The sequence below is a fragment of the Dermacentor silvarum genome, chromosome 1, assembly GCF_013339745.2.
Source record: "Dermacentor silvarum isolate Dsil-2018 chromosome 1, BIME_Dsil_1.4, whole genome shotgun sequence".
Lineage (NCBI taxonomy): Eukaryota > Metazoa > Arthropoda > Arachnida > Ixodida > Ixodidae > Dermacentor > Dermacentor silvarum.
Window position 1 is genome coordinate 263,888,832 of NC_051154.1, and position 13,571 is coordinate 263,902,402.

Genomic DNA, 13,571 nt, shown 5'->3' on the forward strand with positions numbered 1-13,571 from the left:
GGGGGGTTCATTTCAACACAATCACATTTATCAGGTTACTCAACGTGTCTAGAATTCAAGATGTTGACATGTCTCCTGCAGAGTCTGTCTGCAGAGTCTGTCTGGCAGGAGACATGTCTCCTGCATGTCTCCTGCCGGTCGTACCTCTCAAAGGACGCAATGCATTGGTAACCCCGCTGTTGTGTCGCAACTGTGGGACCGTTTCTGGATCATGCGTTGCGAACTGCCACCCCGCACCAACCCCAGCGGCCATTTTGACTTTTCATGTCGCTTGGCTTGGTGGCTTGACGATGGGATTGGTCGCCCAAAGAGCCGGGGGCGACACCTTCGACGTATTTTCGGTTTACGTTAGCAAAAGCATGGCTTTTGAGATCCGTCTTTGCTATCTAAAGATGGTGTCAATGACGCGTTAGGGCCCTAAAATTGGTTATGGCGCATAGATGTTCCGTATAATGTCCAAGGGCGATAACGCCATCGCCGCACGCCGTATGCAGAAGTGAAAGCGTGTAAGGGGAGCAGATGACCACGGCCAAATCTCGCGCGCGCAAGCAAGAAAAGCGGGGAGCAAGCGGAGGGTGATTCTAGAAAGAGGAAGCGCGCCTTCCGTCGCGCTCGAGGCAGAGGCGAGGGAGCGAGGGGGAGGGAGGGATAGTGTACTCTGGCATCAACTGCGTACTGCGCGGGCTGTATCTTGAAAGCGATCTGCGTTGGGGGCAGAGTCTAGGCAGTGTAGGTGCGTCGGGCGGCTCGTAGCTTTGTGCGCAGTGTGTTCTCGGCGCTCAATTTGCGCTGGAGCGATATACAGCGGCACGAAGGTCACTTCACTCGCTGCTGCGGCACTTCCTCATGTCAGCGTTTGACAGCACGTGTCCGCGCTCATCGAGAGTGATGTGTTCATGTTTGCTTTGCGCGCTGACACCATGTTTGTTAATATAGTTAATAAGCGAATGTTTACAACTTTACACGGACGATATAACTACTGTCCTTACTTTGTAAAGCTGTCTAATTTGCAATTGCAATCGATTCAGATGAAACTACAACTTTTTTCACACGTAAGAATTAAAACAATATCGTGTGCTTGAACACTACTCTTATTTCTCATTTTCTGTTTTTCAACTCTTACATTTCCCGGCTCTTGCGTTTCCCGGCTCTCTTGTTTTTTGTTTTGTTTTTTTACGGTCACGCGAAAAACGTAGTAGCGGGGTTTACTGTACTAGCTGCGTTTCCAGAGTAGATAACGTCCGCCGTTGCATCGCCAATTGACCTTGAAGCCACGAACTTCAACAGAAACCGCACTTTGCCATTGAGCCGCCTTGCAAGGCAGACGCCGCGTCGGCGCCGTGCGTGGCGCTGTGGCTTAATCGGTATGCACGCGCTAGTGCTGTTTCGTCTCCTGTTCGCAACTAAGGTTGCAACTAAGTCTCGCCCTATCATCACGTTGCACATTTTAATTCCCCGGTGGTGCAATTGTCGGAGATAGACACCGTCAAATGCGAGACTGTTTGGCGCAGTTAGGCGCAATTTTCGTCGATTGTATCCGGATGGCGCCATAAATCCCATTTGGCGCACTTTGGCACAATTGGAGCAGGAGTGGAATCACTGCCTTGCACATATGTTACTTCAGTTTCAGGGAGAGGAGAGGGGATTAAGCATAAAAATTACTTACCAGTTTGTCTGTGCCCAATGATGAAGGCTGCTCTCCTTCAGGGTGCTGAAAAAAAAAAAGACCTTTTATAGTTTACCTACAAGAAATGATCACACATGATGTGCTAGGAAACGACCTGCTTTTTATAAATTTCACACATGCATTTATGCAATAAGTCCTTTCCAGCCCAAGAAGCCTCAATAGTTTTCAAAGCATGACGGAGGGTGCCTCAATGCAGTTGTCCATGCCACGAGTGGGATGCAGAAAAGAAACAAAGTTCCATCTCTTAAAGTAGTTCTTGCCTTGAAGTATATGTTCCTGTGCTAACACTCTGCACCATCCTCCTAATTTGATGTACTTGACACACGTTATCAAGCAGTTTTTTACATAATGTATAATGATGATGACTACTGTGGGTTGTTTTGTAACAGCATTTATGGCATTTCATCATGTACTTAATCAAATTGTATATATTTACATAATATCTAAAAAATATAGTCTATTTGTTCACTACATCTATACCACATCTTGTTAGCTTATTGCATTTACTGAGTGTCCTTAAACACTAACAAAATTTTGTATTAACTACATTTTCATTTTCAAAACTAGTGTGCTTGTTTTATTCATTCTGTGTTATGTATTTGCAATTCGTCTGTACTTTTTCCCCTCCTGCAATAACCCTCATCGCGATTGGCAGTATGTCTCAAATACTTCTGATAATAATTGTCATTTAATGACAATGTTAGTTCAACCTGCAAGAGGTTAAGAATAGACGTCAATTACCAGTTTGTCTACTCCCGACGATGAAGGACACTGCTTTTCAGAATCCTGGAAAAAAAAATGCAACAGGTCCAACGATTTGGAATCCACATACAGCGAAGCTTTATATAAAGAGAAGAGTGCATAAAGAGGAGAGTTGAAACACGAGTTTGTGCTTATTGAGTGTCTGCACAAAGTGACATGAAAGGCTTTACTCAGGCATCGTAGAGAGGCCAAAAAAAGTGTTGTGTCACCTAAAAGAGTTTGTGCATCATAGTCGATGTCCATTCTTTCGGAAGCAAACTGCTTTTTGTCTATTCCTGCCGTTCACCTCACACCAGTGATGCTACTGCGGACTTCTGATTTGGAGCAATTTTGGAACATCAGAAATTTCATTTTGGAGCACTTTGAAGCGTGCAATTTGGCATTTGATAGCAGCGAATTTTTCACATCCTGAAGTATTTCGAAAAAGCGAGTTGCAATTTACATTCAAAGACCTGAATAATTCGTACGTTCTTACGAGAAGCTTGCTAAACATTTCCATCCATTGCAGATCTCGTGGAGAAAAAAAATCTGTTCTGTGCATGCGACACACAAACACACACACACACAGACAGACACAAAACTTGATATAATTTCATATATTGCTAGTTTTCCCAGATGTCATTCGGTATATCAAGAAACAGTAATGATGGACACATTGGCGGCATGCAGTTATTATAATCACATGTCACGCTCCACTTCAAACAAGCTAAAGTAGAACCCCGCTGTTACATTCCCGGGTGCTGCGTTTTCGCGGCTGTTACGTCGTTTTGGGCCGGTCGTACCTCTCAAAGGACGCAATGCATTGGTAACCCCGCTGTTGTGTCGCAACTGTGGGACCGTTTCCGCATCATGCATTGCGAACTGCCACCCCGCACCAACCCCAGCTGCCATTTTGATTTTTCATGTCGCTTGGCTTGGTGCCTTGACGATGAGATTGGTCGCCCAAAGTGCCGGGGGCGACACCTTCGACGTATTTTCGGTTTACGTTAGCAAAAGCATGGCTTTTGAGATCCGTATTTGCTATCTAAAGATGGTGTCAATGACGCTTTAGGGCCCTAAAATTGGTTATGACGCATAGATGTTCCGTACAAAGTCCAAGGGCGATAACGCCATCGCCGCACACCGTATGCAGAAGTGAAAGCGTGTAAGGGGAGCAGATGACCACGGCCAAATCTCACACGCGCAAGCAAGACAAGCGGGGAGCAGGCGGAGGGTGATTCTAGAAAGAGGAAGCGTGCCTTCCGTCGCGCTCGAGGCAGAGGCGAGGGAGCGAGGGGGAGGAAGGGATAGCGGGCGGCGTTGTACTCTGGCATCAACTGCGTACTGCGCGGGCTGTATCTTGAAAGCGATCTGCGTTGGGGGGCAGAGTCTAGGCAGTGTAGGTGCGTCGGGGAGCTCGTAGCTTTGTGCGTACTGTGCGTTCTCGGCGCTCAATTTGCGCTGAAGCGATAGACAGCGGCACGAAGGTCACTTCGCTCGCTGCTGCTGCGGCGCTTCCTCATGTCAGCGTTTGACAGCGCGTGTCCGCGCTCATCGTGTGTGATGTGTTCATGTTTGCTTTGCGCACTGACACCGTGCTTGTTAATATAGTTAATAAGCGAATATTTACAACTTTACACGGACGATAAAACTACTGTCCTTACTTCTGCCTAATTTGCAATCGCAATCGATTCGGATGAAACTACAACTTTTTTCACACGTAAGAATTAAAACAATATTGTGTACTTGAACACTACTCTGATTTCTCATTTTCTGTTTTTTGGCTCTTGCGTTTCCCAGCTCTTCCGTTTTTTTTTTTTTTTTTTACGGTCACGCGAAAAACGTAGTAGCGGGGTTTACTGTACTAGCTGCGTTTCCAGAGTAGATAACGTCCGCCGTTGCATCGCCAATTGACCTTGAAGCCACGAACTTCAACAGAAACCGCACTTTGCAAGCGAGCCGCCTTGCAAGGCAGACGCCGCGTCGGCGCGTTCGTGGCGCTGTGGCTTAATCGGTACGCACGCGCTAGTGCTGTTTCGTCTCCTGTTCGCCACTAAGGTTGCAACTAAGTCTTGCCCTATCATCACGTTGCACGTTTTAATTCCCCGATGGTGCAATTGTCGGCGATAGACACCGTCAAATGCGAGACTATTTGGCGCAGTTAGGCGCAATTTTGGTCGATTGTATCCGGATGGCGCCGTAAATCCCATTTGGCGCACTTTGGCGCAGTTGGTGCAGGAGTGGAATCACTGCCTTACACATATGTTACTTCAGTTTCAGGGAGAGGAGAGGGGATTAAGCATAAAAATTACTTACCAGTTTGTCTGTGCGCAATGATGAAGGCTGCTCTCCTTCAGGATGCTGAAAAAAAAAATTGACCTTTTATAGTTTATCTAAAAGGAATGATCACACAAGATGTGCTAGGAAACGACCTGCTTTTTATAAATTTCACACATGCATTTATGCAATAAGTCCTTTCCAGCCCAAGAAGCCTCAATAGTTTTGAAAGCATGACGGAGGGTGCCTCAATGCAGTTGTCCATGCCACGAGTGGGATGCAGAAAAGAAACAAAGTTCCATCTCTTAAAGTAGTTCTTGCCTTGAAGTATATGTTCCTGTGCTAACACTCTGCACCATCCTCCTAATTTGATGTACTTGACACACGTTATCAAGCAGTTTTTTACATAATGTATAATGATGATGACTACTGTGGGTTGTTTTGTAACAGCATTTATGGCATTTCATCATGTACTTAATCAAATTGTATATATTTACATAATATCTAAAAAATATAGTCTATTTGTTCACTACATCTATACCACATCTTGTTAGCTTATTGCATTTACTGAGTGTCCTTAAACACTAACAAAATTTTGTATTAACTACATTTTCATTTTGAAAACTAATGTGCTTGTTTGATTCATTCTGTGTTATCTATTTGCAATTCGTCTGTACTTTTTCACTCCCTGCAATAGCCCTCATAACGATTGGCAGTATGTCTAAAATACTTGTCATACTTGATAATAATTGTCATTTAGTGATGACGTTAGTTCAATGTGCAAGAGGTTAAGAATAGAGGTCAATTACCAGTCCGTCTACTCCCGATGATGAAGGACACTGCGTTTCAGAATGCTGGGAAAAAAAATGCAACAGGTCCAACGATTTGGAATCCACATACAGCGAAGCTTTATATAAAGAGCAGAGTGCGTAAAGAGGAGATCTGAAACACAAGTTTGTGCTTATTGAGTGTCTGCACAAATTGATATGAAAGGCTTTACTCAGGCATCGTAGAGAGGCCAAAAAAAGTGTTGTGTCTCCTAAAAGAGTTTGTGATCATAGTCGATGTCCATTCTTTCGGAAGAAAACTGCTTTTTGACTACTGCCGTTCACCTTACACATATGTTACTTCAGTTTCAGGGAGAGGAGAGGGATTTAAACACAAAAATTACTTACCAGTTTGTCTATACCCGATGATGAAGGCTGCTCTGTTTCAGGGTGCTGAAAAAAAAAAAAAGACTTTTTATAGTTTACCTACAAGGAATGATCACACATGATGTGCTAGGAAACGACCTGCTTTTTATAAATTTCACACATGCATTTATGCAATAAGTCCTTTCCAGCCCAAGAAGCCTCAATACTTTTCAAAGCATGACGGAGGGTGCCTCAATGCAGTTGTCCATGCCACGAGTGGGATGCAGAAAAGAAACAAAGTTCCATCTCTTAAAGTAGTTCTTGCCTTGAAGTACCGTATTTATTCGAATCTAGGCCGATAGTTTTTTTCAAATAATCACATACGAAACTCTAGGGTCGGCTTAGATTCGAGGATTTTAAAAAACGCGCCAGTTTTTAACTGAAACTGATAAATATGGTGCATAGTTAGCGCCATCTAGAAAAGTCAGTATCGCAGCCGCTACTAGCCGCGCCAGTAGCCAGCTGAAGTACACGAGCTACGTCGCCATTTTGACCTGTGTCGTATGGGTAGTATCGGTATGGTGCAGGATCGGCGCGCGGTGTGGCGTTATCGTAATGGCACCAAATGGGCGATGCCACTATAGTGCCGCTTTCTAAACGAATACTGTATTTACTCGAATCTAACGCGCACTTTCAACACGACCCTAAATCTGCGTCGGCATTTCAAAATGGCCGCCTCGCACGCGCGTCGTGCCTAGCTACCGTAGCATGCGGAAGCTTCCTCCGTGTGCTGCAGTACACGTGCTTAGGCAATAGTCTACCGTCTGTCTTCACGTTCTCAGCGTCTGCTCTATCTATCAGCATGAAGTACTGAGTTCATCATGATGCCGCATTTAAAAGGAAAGTGATCATCTGTGCGGAGACGGACGGAAATCGGGCCGCATCACGGGCGTTCGGAGAATCCGAAACTTGCGAGCGGGACTGGCGCAAACAGAAGGAGAGGATTTTCGCCAGCAAAGCAATGCGGAACGGTTTCAGTGGACCGAAGCAGGACGTAATCTGCGACGATCCACTCCGGCGATACGATCAGGCTTGGCCCTATCTTGAAAGCAATCTGCGACTGGTAAAGTCCGCCGTGTTTTCGCCGCGTTGAAGCGAGAGGCATGCGAGCACGAAGGCGCGCTTCGTCTCTAGCGTTTTGACAGTTCGTTTCCGCGGTCAACGAGCGAGGTGTGTTCATGTTTGCTTGAGCGCGCGTGACACCGTGCTTGTTAATAGCGGTCTACTAATTTGCTACCGCATTCGATGCATCGCCTTTCGGGCGAAACTGCGACTTTTTTTTATTCATCGCAACATCAGTGCATCGGGAGGAAATCTATTTTTCCAAATTTTTCCTCACGGAAAACGGGTGCGCGTTACAATCGAGGAAGCGTGAGAATCGAGTAAATACGGTAGTTGTGCTAGCCGTAGAGGCATCGTCAAACGTTCAAACCGGGCGGAACTTCGGCATCGGTCTGTCGTTGGAGGGGGCCACGGGAGATGGTTTTTGCGTGCGCCGCAACGTGCGCTCCTTCCAAAAATGCAGCATCTCTAATGCGCTGGATGGTACTGAATATAGCGCACTGTTTGAAGATGTCAGCAGTAAGGAAGATAGCGACGAGGCTAGCAGCGATGGTGACATAGAATGAGCTCGGCATGTTCAAATTTAATAAATGCTGTTTCATTTTGCGAATGCTGTCCTCGCTTTTTCGTTCGGCCTACATTCGAGGTAAGTTTTTTTTTTTCGGACTTCGAACTTTTGGGGGGTCGGCTTAGAATCGGAGTCGGCCTAGATTCGAGTAAATACGGTATATGTTCCTGTGCTAACACTCTGCACCATCCTCCTAATTTGATGTACTTGACACTTGTTATCAAGCAGTTTTTTACATAATGTATAATGATGATTACTGTGGGTTGTTTTGTAACAGCATTTATGGCATTTCATCATGTACTTAATCAAATTGTATATATTTACATAATATCTAAAAAATATAGTCTATTTGTTCACTACATCTATACCACATCTTGTTAGCTTATTGCATTTACTGAGTGTCCTTAAACACTAACAAAATTTTGTATTAACTACATTTTCATTTTCAACACTAATGTGCTTGTTTGATTCATTCTGTGTTATGTATTTGCAATTCGTCTGTACTTTTTCACCCCCTGCAATAGCGCTCATAACGATTGGCAGTATGTCTAAAATACTTGTCATACTTGATAATAATTGTCATTTAGTGATGACGTTAGTTCAATGTGCAAGAGGTTAAGAATAGAGGTCAATTACCAGTCCGTCTACTCCCGATGATGAAGGACACTGCGTTTCAGAATGCTGGGGAAAAAAATGCAACAGGTCCAACGATTTGGAATCCACATACAGCGAAGCTTTATATAAAGAGCAGAGTGCGTAAAAAGGAGATTTGAAACACGAGTTTGTGCTTATTGAGTGTCTGCACAAAGTGATATGAAAGGCTTTACTCAGGCATCGTAGAGAGGCCAAAAAAAGTGTTGTGTCTCCTAAAAGAGTTTGTGATCATAGTCGATGTCCATTCTTTCGGAAGAAAACTGCTTTTTGACTACTGCCGTTCACCTTACACATATGTTACTTCAGTTTCAGGGAGAGGAGAGGGAATTAAACACAAAAATTACTTACCAGTTTGTCTATACCCGATGATGAAGGCTGCTCTGTTTCAGGGTGCTGAAAAAAAAAAAGACCTTTTATAGTTTACCTACAAGAAATGATCACACATGATGTGCTAGGAAACGACCTGCTTTTTATAAATTTCACACATGCATTTATGCAATAAGTCCTTTCCAGCCCAAGAAGCCTCAATAGTTTTCAAAGCATGACGGAGGGTGCCTCAATGCAGTTGTCCATGCCACGAGTGGGATGCAGAAAAGAAACAAAGTTCCATCTCTTAAAGTAGTTCTTGCCTTGAAGTATATGTTCTTGTGCTAACACTCTGCACCATCCTCCTAATTTGACGTACTTGACACACGTTATCAAGCAGTTTTTTACATAATGTATAATGATGATGACTACTGTGGGTTGTTTTGTAACAACATTTATGGCATTTCATCATGTACTTAATCAAATTGTATATATTTACATAATATCTAAAAAATATAGTCTACTTGTTCACTACATCTATATCACATCTTGTTAGCTTATTGCATTTACTGAGTGTCCTTAAACATTACCAAAATTTTGTATTAACTACATTTTCATTTTCAAAACTAGTGTGCTTGTTTTATTCATTCTGTGTTATGTATTTGCAATTCGTCTGTACTTTTTCCCTTCCTGCAATAACCCTCATCGCGATTGGCAGTATGTCTCAAATACTTCTGATAATAATTGTCATTTAATGACGATGTTAGTTCAACCTGCAAGAGGTTAAGAATAGAGGTCAATTACCAGTTTGTCTACTCCCGACGATGAAGGACACTGCTTTGCAGAATCCTGGAAAAAAAAAATGCAACAGGTCCAACGATTTGGAATCCACATACAGCGAAGCTTTATATAAAGAGAAGAGTGCATAAAGAGGAGAGTTGAAACACGAGTTTGTGCTTATTGAGTGTCTGCACAAAGTGACATGAAAGGCATCGTAGAGAGGCCGAAAAAAAGTGTCTCCACTCCTAAAAGAGTTTGTGCCCCATAGTCGACGTGCATTCTTTCGGAAGATAACTGCTTTTTGAGTATACCTGCCGTCACCTTGCACAGCTGTTACTTCTGTTCCACTTACACTCACGACACCCAGCGAGGTGCGCTAAGAAAAGCTTCGCTTTTAAAATGCTGCCTTTTATACTTGACAACTCTCTACAAGCAGACATCACATGCTAGATGACCTGCTTGCTACATGCTATTTGACATAAATATGTGTTTGTGTGTGTGTGTGTTTTTGAATGTTTCAGTTCAGGGAAGCTCAGCAGTTATCAAAGTGTGACATATGGCTCTTCAATGCCATCCTCATGTACACCATGATTATTGGGACACAAAAGAGTTAAAATTTTCATCTCCTCAAATTGTTCTTCCACCATAGTCCATGTGAATATAAAAATAGCACACCTTATTAATTTAGCATCCATCACACTGCAAAAGATATTCAAGTTGAGTTGTTTTTCAAAGTTATAAGAAATCTTAGGAAAATGAACAGGAAGCTTTTGCATAGGCACACATCACCTTTAGTTGCCTGCTACACAGTTAATTTAAGCACTCATCTATGCGCAAGAACTTGGTCGCAGCATTTTGGAATCACCGCCACCGCACTAAAGATAACTAGGTGCTGAGCACGATTCACATTACGAGCATCCATCTGAACACGCACAGCTGCAATGGATCACGCTCGTACAGCACTATGGGGCTGTGCAATGCACTATATTTCAAAGATCCCTCCCCAGTTTCGGGCATTGCAAACAAGTAAGGTATGTAGATGACATGGACATTATTGCGTCGGCAAAATGATACATCGTGTGTTCGTATGGTCCACTGTTAAAGGGAACACATAGCTAGTACTCTGCCAATTATGGCTGGGATATGACAAATGCCCACAGACAAATTTTTTATACATAAATAGCATATCCAATTGATTATATCCGACGCTCCATTCCAATGAAGGCGAAGAAATGTTCCAGTTATACTGGCGTTATTATTATTTACTGTATTTCCGGTGTATAAGACGCATTTTTTTCTGAATTTTTCGTCGGTGCATCTTATAGAACAGTGCGACTTATATACGATTTTTTTCGGTAAGAACTGCCGTCAAAATCGGATTCGATGTTATACCCCCCGAAGCGTGCTTGTTGACTTAATTGCTATGGGTTCTGTGCGCGCTATCGAGGTACCGGGTCTTCTGGTGATCGAGTTCCCGAGCGCCATGCGACAAAGACGGAGCAGCAACGCAAGCGGCGGCAGGCCAACCGTGAGTGGACCGACCCCGAAGTCGTCGCATCTGCAGATCGCTGTCAAGATACGGCGGGCACCTAAGCGCAAAATACGCAGTTGCTACCAGAACACACGACCCCCCCCCCCTTCCCCCCCGTTCCTTCCTCCCGCGCTGCTTCTCGCTTTCCTCCCTTGTGCGCGATTCAGCTCCCCGTCGCATGCGTTCACTCGCACATACAGCATATGGCGCGCGGGGATGATGTTATCACCCTTAGAACGTAATTGGAATTCATCGCGATGGACGAATAATCGCGGCTACCACGACGGCAGAAATGCACCTGGAGTGTTCGTATCATCGCTATCGCAATTAAATAGGAAATATATGGCACCCATATGCTTGCATGTGACCCGCATTCACGGATTAAAACGTCACTATAATTGTTTTTTTTTTAAACGCTTACCAAACGAACAGGTGCGTTTTATACACCGGTGCGACTTACATACATTTTTTTCCTGGAAAAACTGGCGTTTTGAGGGGTGTGCATCTTATACAAAGGTGAGACCAATAGACCCGAAAATACGGTAGGTATAATTTTAGATGTAGGTTTTACAGTACATCGTGAGAACAGCTGAAAATTCAAACAAAGACCTGCGCCTTATTTCACAGTCTCCTCGCCAGCCAAGACATCATCATAGGGTCTCGCCTACTACAACACAGGTGCTGCCTGCAATGTACAAGCAACGAAAGAGCCTTTGCTATGGGGAGGGTAGGTCACCCCCCAGCAGCACCACCTCACAACCTTAGTTTGCCTTTATCCCTGCTATTATTAAATATCTTTTCTCTAAGTCTCGCGAAAGAATTCTTCTTGGACAGGGCTTTACAGACTCCACTGCGTAATAAAAGCTGCTGACGGGGCCAGGTGAGGGACCCTTCATGTGCTCTTTAATTTTGTGCATTTCAGCACACATTGCTTCAAAATAGGCACATGTGCATCTACAGTGCCTGCCTCTTCATTTCAGAAGGCAGAGCAGCACCACTCAAAGCAAAAGCTGCCCTTTACAGTGCAAAATGTATCATCTCAATAGCCTTTCTCAGTCCACTTGTCAGTTAATAACACCACTCACAGCTCTTGCTTTCGTTTATCTTCACAAGTTACAGATGTTAGAAAGAAATTGCATGTTTTCAGAAATAATTCCTCAGCACCTTTCTAAGCCCAGCGAAGGATGCCACCATACCATTGTGGCATTAACTTCTGCAAAACTGTGCTGCACTGCATTGGTGTTTGCACTGAAATCTGCATGGGCAGATACTGGCACCGAATAAGCCTGATAAAATCCCAGCCACACTGGAGGAAAAACACACACAGTGCCAGCGGCGGTAAAATGCTGCTGCGGCAGTGCAGCTGCACCAACTGGCAGTGCTCCGCTGCAGCAGTCACGACAGCATAAAAATCCCGCCTCCCCTCTAAACTCTGCGTGGAGGTGCGAGATGTCATGTGTTTTCTCCTTCACCTGCTGACAGATCGGTGCTGTGTTTACGTTCTTCGGCCTTTGTTCTTAACGCGAGTCATGGCTTATGATGATGACGTCATTCTCAGTGATCATAACTATGTTGGTGTGCTTCCTTTTGTTGCAGTGTCGCCACATTCGAAAGAAAAGGAGAATAAGGATGTCACCACCGCGTGCTTGTAATTCATGGTCTGTCTTGTCGCACAGAAATGGATATGGCGCACTGTTTCCCAAAACTTTTCCATTGGGACATCTCAGTATAGACTCATTGTAAAAACAATCACAGACCATGACAACCAAAAAAAGCACGAATGTGAGCTGACACAAGCAGAATATAGTGCGAAATGAGTCGTCCGGATGACACAAGATGAGAGCAAATCAAGTGGTTAGGTGGGTCTGCATAACACCAATTTCCAGCACGCACGTCACTGAAGGAGCTGCTCTCATTGGCCTCCTGTGTCCACAGCACAGAGCAAGCTGCGAAAAATCGGTTCAGGACCGATCCCTCCCGTGGCACGAAAAAGCTGCCACGCACACTTTTTCTCTAGTGTGGCCAGGCTTTATGTGCTTCACTGCTGTTCAGGGCACCAAAAATGTGTGCACCGGTGCTGAAAATGCCTGATGCCACACTGCAGTCTCTGGAGGCCACAGCCCAATTCCATTAATTATCTTGATAGGAGCACGCAGGCTATTCAAATTACCTGATGAAGTTTACATTGTGAGTTAGAATACTGCAAAAATTATACTAATTATCTAAGCTTTCAAACAAATCACTAACAAATTTTAGAGGTTTCACTGTACACAAAAGAAGCTGCTTCGACAATGCTTGCCATGCTCTTAAGTTGATGTTACTTCATGAGTTGGGAGATTATGCAGATGATGCATGGTGATCAATTACCACTTTGTCTCGTTTCAAAACTTAAGGGCGTCGTGTGTTCTGGGTACTGAAAAGAAAAGGTAACTTTGATAATTAGAAACTCTTTTTAACAAGGAGTCCTCACTTGCAAGACAATGTAATGACTGGCTTGCTACACTATTTTACGTGAATATCTGTGAAAGTAGTTGTTTAAAACTGTTTTGATAACGCTTCGGTCATTTAATGGTGATGTCTTCAATGTCTACAAGATTATTTACGCATAGAAACAAATTACCAGTTTGTCTACTCCCGATGACAAAGTGCATCTGGTTTCAGGTTCCTGAGACAACGACAAGGCCCACCTGGTTTCAGGTTCCTGAAAAAAGTTTTTGTAGTTAAGAACTGTCAACAAAAAATCATGTGCAACGCTGAACTATCACCTACTTG

At 44.0% G+C, this 13,571-nt stretch overlaps 1 protein-coding gene across 1 annotated transcript in view; it reads right to left on the reverse strand.

The window, feature by feature from the left end:
- The window catches only part of LOC119437129 (death domain-associated protein 6-like), a 168,246-nt gene that overhangs the window by 112,182 nt on the left and 42,493 nt on the right, over positions 1–13,571 (reverse strand). The window contains exons 4-12 of the mRNA XM_049660305.1: positions 13,420–13,500; positions 9,293–9,337; positions 8,531–8,575; positions 8,165–8,209; positions 5,881–5,925; positions 5,515–5,559; positions 4,745–4,789; positions 2,429–2,473; positions 1,667–1,711 (exon numbers count right to left, since the gene is read on the reverse strand). The gene's annotated coding sequence lies outside the window, so the exon portion shown is untranslated. The remainder of the gene's footprint in view (positions 1–1,666; positions 1,712–2,428; positions 2,474–4,744; positions 4,790–5,514; positions 5,560–5,880; positions 5,926–8,164; positions 8,210–8,530; positions 8,576–9,292; positions 9,338–13,419; positions 13,501–13,571) is intronic.